This window comes from Canis lupus, chromosome 9 (genome assembly GCF_003254725.2).
Source record: "Canis lupus dingo isolate Sandy chromosome 9, ASM325472v2, whole genome shotgun sequence".
NCBI lineage: Eukaryota > Metazoa > Chordata > Mammalia > Carnivora > Canidae > Canis > Canis lupus.
In genome coordinates this window covers 27,496,723-27,501,721 of record NC_064251.1, presented here as the reverse complement: position 1 = coordinate 27,501,721, position 4,999 = coordinate 27,496,723, and positions in this window count along the sequence as shown.

Below are 4,999 nucleotides of genomic sequence, written 5' to 3'. Positions count from 1 at the left end.
TGTGCCTGTGCTGTTTGGGGATAAACCTGGGTGGAGCTGCTTACTCTTTGGTTGGTCCTTAGCCATGGTCTATTGTGCTCACCAAGGAACAACCTCAAAGCAGAAAAGAGGCCTATCAGAGTGAGGAAATGAGAAGGGGGAGTATGCTTGAGGAGGGGATTACTTTAGTACCACCTCCCTGGGGAGAAGGAAGAGGAGAGATTGTGCCTGAGGGTATCACAGCAAACCAGCCCACTTCCCACCTGATCCCATCCCAGGCCTGGTCCTGGGAGGAGTGGGTAGGAGGAACTTCAGGGGAAGCAACATGGTCATGTCCTCTGCTGGAACCATTTTTGGGGGAAGCCTGGGCTACAGCCCCCAGAATGGCCACTTGGCAGACTGCTCCCTGACTCTCTGGATCCAGCGTGGAGAGGCCAGATGGACTGAGGTCCTTTTAATGGTGAGGCAGAATGAGTGACAAATGGGCTTCTTTCCATGCACCTGGAGAGAGGCACACCCTCCTCACATCCTTTTCTGGTTCTTGGTTTCTCTCAAACCATAAACAGCAGCCAAGGATCTAGCTTTAGGAATACTCAGTCTGGGCCTAGAGTGGGTGGGGGCCAACCTTCATTGTCAGTACAACCCAAGACCATAGAGGCTTAGCTTCAAGTGGAAGGGTCCGGAAGAAAGTCTCACCTGGAGCAGAGGGTCATCCTGGCCTTTGGAGGTAGGCAGTTTTGGCTGCAGCTGCAGTGGGGCTTGTAGAGTCCTGTGGCTCCCGTCCAAGGACCCTCAGCTCTGCAGGCAGGAGCTTCGGGGTTTGGGGACACAAGCCCCACAATTTAGGATGTCTGCATGAACTTGCCACTTCGTTCTCTCAGGGTATGACCCCATATTCTCCACCTGCAGATTTTTGCAGGGGTGACCCAGAGTTTTTTTGGGTTCACCTTGGCTCCCTTCTTGTGGGGTCTCATGTACCAAGGCCCAGCTGGGAAGATTGCTGGGGGCATGTTTGTCAGCTCAGCACTGTCCCGGCCGGTCCCCTGGAGAAGCAGGAAGGGGCAGATGCAAGAGGCTGTTCCCTCCTACAAAGCGTTGTTGCCCCAAGAAGAGGAGGTGGCTGCTTCATGGGGTGGGCCAGCAGAGCCACAGTTGGGTGGTGGTGCAGGCAGTGACGGTAGGGCCTCCTCATGGCTTGGTAGCAACTGAGGAGTAAAGGCATTAACCATTTCCTGACCCACCAGCCTCTCTCCACCTGCCCATACATGCACATACTTTCTTCAGGCTTTGGCTTCTGTGTCTCCTCTCCCCCACTGATGTTCTTTCCTGGAAACAAGTCAAGCCCTGTTGCTGTTGCCACCATGGAAACCCTTCCACAGGAGCCTGCTCTGAATCCCAGGGCAGGCCCCTCCTGGGCTGGGGTCTGCTGTCCTTCCCTCCTCCCAAAGAGGTGAAATGGGGCCTCTTTTCAAACCCTGGAGCTCTCCATCAGTGGCACTTTCCTCCTAGTCTGAAGGGCTCTAATTGGGCATTATGTGTAAGAGTAATATGAAAAAAAAGCTCTCTTCAAGGCACCTGTGGCTAGGAATGTTGAACATTCACCTCTGCAGGCCCAGATCCGAAAGCGCTGTGCAATCGACTGGTGAATCAGCTTCTGCTGGTCCTTTTTTCAAATACTTTTGTAGCTGGGCAGGTGAGCCAGCTGCCACAGGGGCAGCACCACCCAGAATACCCTGCCCCTCTGGGAATAGCCCTATAATCAAGAAAAGCTGAGGGAACCAGGCAGGCATGCAGCTTCCATCTGGACCTTCCCCAGGGTGAGCCTCAGATTAGGGTACCACATGCCCTCCTCTCCCAGAAATCTAGGCATCATCCCATCCTTCCCTTAGCCACTCTAAGCCCCTGGCCTGGCTTCAGGCCCCTAGCACACACCTCTCTGCTGACTCCTGAGTGGCAGCCCCAAGAATCCTCCCTCACCAGCATCCCTCAGGAAGCTCAGCAGCTTTCCACTGCCTGGACCTTGCTGGGGAGTCCCATGGTGTAGAAGCAGGGAAGGGGGAAGTCCTGGGGAGCGTGAGGGAGGACTCAGTGAAGCTCCAGATTCAGGGTCAGTAAGTAAGAGAACAGAGCCCAGCCCTTCTGTCCCTATGTCACTCTCCCCATCCCCTTTAGTTCTCTCCAGTGAGACCAAGGAACAGAGCTCACTCAGCATTTCTGAGATGCGCTCAGTGTAGAGATACCACTCCTTTCTGGCCACCAGCTCATTTTCCTGTGGTCTGGCAGCCACTTCTGATGCCCTTCAGGGAGAGTCAGAGAAAGCCTCCTCCTCCTGTGCCCACCTCTCCAACCTCTCTGGCCCCTAGAATTGCGCTTGTGGGGGTGGGGGTGCGGGATACATCAGAGCATGTGGAGGTTGCAGGTCAGACAATTCCTGCTTTCCATATCCAGACTCCCATATGGTGCCCCGTCCCTGGGGAAAGGCCTGACAGTATTGTAGCCACCACCTCCCTCTCTCATGAAGTCAGTGCTCTAGACTTTCCCCTGGTTGCTCAGGAGAGGGTGTTTCCAGTTGCTTGGAGAGCTGGAATGTCTTAAGACCTTTGTCCTCACCAGCAGCTCCCAGCACCAGGTCCCCTTTAACAATAACAATAACCAGCCAGGATGCTAGCAAGGACTTTATTTTTTGTATCTGCAATTTTTTTAGATTTTACTTATTTATTCATGAGAGACCCACAGAGAGGGAGAGAGAGGCAGAGACACAGGCAGAGAGGAAGCAGGCTCCATGCAGGGAGCCCTTCACACCCTGAGCCAAAGGCATGCCAAGCCGCAGAACCACCCGGGCTGCCCTGGCAAGGACCTTTAATAACCCTTCCCACACTGCTGCCTTGGCCCCAAGGGAACCCAGGCCGGAAGGTACAGAATCCATAGAGTAGATTTGAAAGGCCTCTTCCCTGGCCAGAGAGCAGGGATTGGGGTAGGAGGGCACGAAGGGAAGGGTGGATGGGTAGGGTTACTTACGTACTGGCTGGAGCTCTGGAGCAAGTGGCAGGAGCAGAGACCCTAGCAGCACTGGGGCCCATGAAGGTACAGCAGCAGCAGCAGGATGGCCACAATGAACACCAGGACAAAACTGTCCTCCCCCCAGAGGCACAGTCAAGGGTCCAGTCTGCACGTGGCATGCATGGGCCCATCTCACCTCCTTACATCAGAATCCCACTCCAGAAATTAGGTAGTATTGACCTGGCTGGTCTAGCATCAGTTTGCCATGCAGGGGAAACTGAGGTGCAGGCAGCTCCCTTTCTGCTGCTGCACCAAACCCCTGCAGCAGGCTTATTTAGGAGAGCAGTGTAGCTTTATCCTGTCTCTTTAGCTGGGGAAGTGATACGTGTAAGAAGTTTAGAGAGGGAAGAAAAAAATAGTTTAGAGAGGGACAAACTTGGGGGGCGGGGAAGGAACTGCTGGCAGGGCTAGACAGCCTTAGAAGTGGGTCTGAGGGGGCCAAGGAGGACTCTAGGGCCTGAACTCAGACTCTGGTTCCCAACCCCTTCTCCACTATCATGGACCACGGTGTCCCAGAACTCGGCAGGTAAGGGCCCAGCCAAACAGCATTCTTCCCAAGTAGCTTGCTCTAGGTGGCCCTATAGATGAAGAGGCTGGGCTTCCGGTCCATGGTGAGAGGTCAAGGGTACTTCTGATCCAACCCTAGGACTCAGGACAGCAGTAGGTACTCCTCGGTGGCCACAACTATGGCTAGAAGGCTATTGTGCATGGTGATCTGTGCACGCAGAACAGCAGTGGCAAAGGGGTGGCAAGAAGGGGCATCAGCCTGGAGCCACCTTGAAGACAGCCAGCAGGGCCACTCCCCAACCAGGAACTCTGGCCCAGAGAAGCAAGTGCATTCAGACCAGAGCATCTTTGAGCAGGTCTCCAGGTTGTCAGCCTCTGCCTCTGCTCATCCTGCCAATGTGGTGCCATGATCTCATGTCCCACAGAGGGCATTCCCCTCTGCGGGCCTGGCAGCCATGAAGATCCCTCTACAACTTTCATTAGAGGCTGGCAGGAATAGACTCAGCTTCTGGTATACCAGCCAGGGGAGCTCCAACTCACACCGACCCTCTGTACTTCTCCGTTCCAGATAACCTCCCAGCGACTCTGCCTCGACACTTCCCAGTGGCCCAGATAACTGGGCTCAGGATGCCAATTGGCTCTCTTCTGCTCTTGGCTCCCCTCTCTAAGGGAACTGAGGGGTCCAAGGTTGCCCTGGAATTCAGGCACAGGGGCAGTGGGGGAAAGGGGGACACAAAATAACAAAAGCGTCTGCCCAGGCTCTCCTCCTTCCTACAAAGGAATTCTGCAGCCCAGGGGGTCCAGCCTGCCCCAGCCACCCCCACCCCCATCCCAAATCCCACCTGCCCTGAACCCTGATCTTGACCCCATTGGCCCAGCCAGGGAAGGATTTCAGAGAAGGCTCAAAGAGCCCAAGCCTCCAGGCTGAGCTAACCTTCTAGAAAGATGGGGGTGGGGAACACAGCAACAGAGAAGCTGCACTTGCTCTTGCCTCAGTGGCTTGCACAAGGGAGAGGCTGAGAGAGGAGGGCCTCCACAGCCAAACCTGCCTTCTGAACCAACCAGGGGTTCTAGAGCCTGGAGCCTGGTCTGGGTTCCAACTCAGGAGGCTAGAGCCGTGCAGGTGAAGCTGCCCTGCAAATTAGAATCTCCTGGGGGAGCTTTGAAACCATACCTTCACTGCGTTCCCACCCCACACCAATGAACTCAGAACCCTCAGTCAGGATGCCCCACCACTGGGCTAAATGTGCAAACTCAGGACATTCACGGCAAAGGACAGTCATGAGTAATAAGTAACCAGGGCCTGCTGTGATGGGGTGAACGTGGCAGGGGCTGAAACAGAGAGCGCATGCCCCATCGAGGTCAAAAACAAAGCCTCTGGAAACTTGTGCTAACCCAACAAACAGCCCAGGTGAACACTGCCAACTGGGTGGGGAGTCCTCAGCCAGCCAAT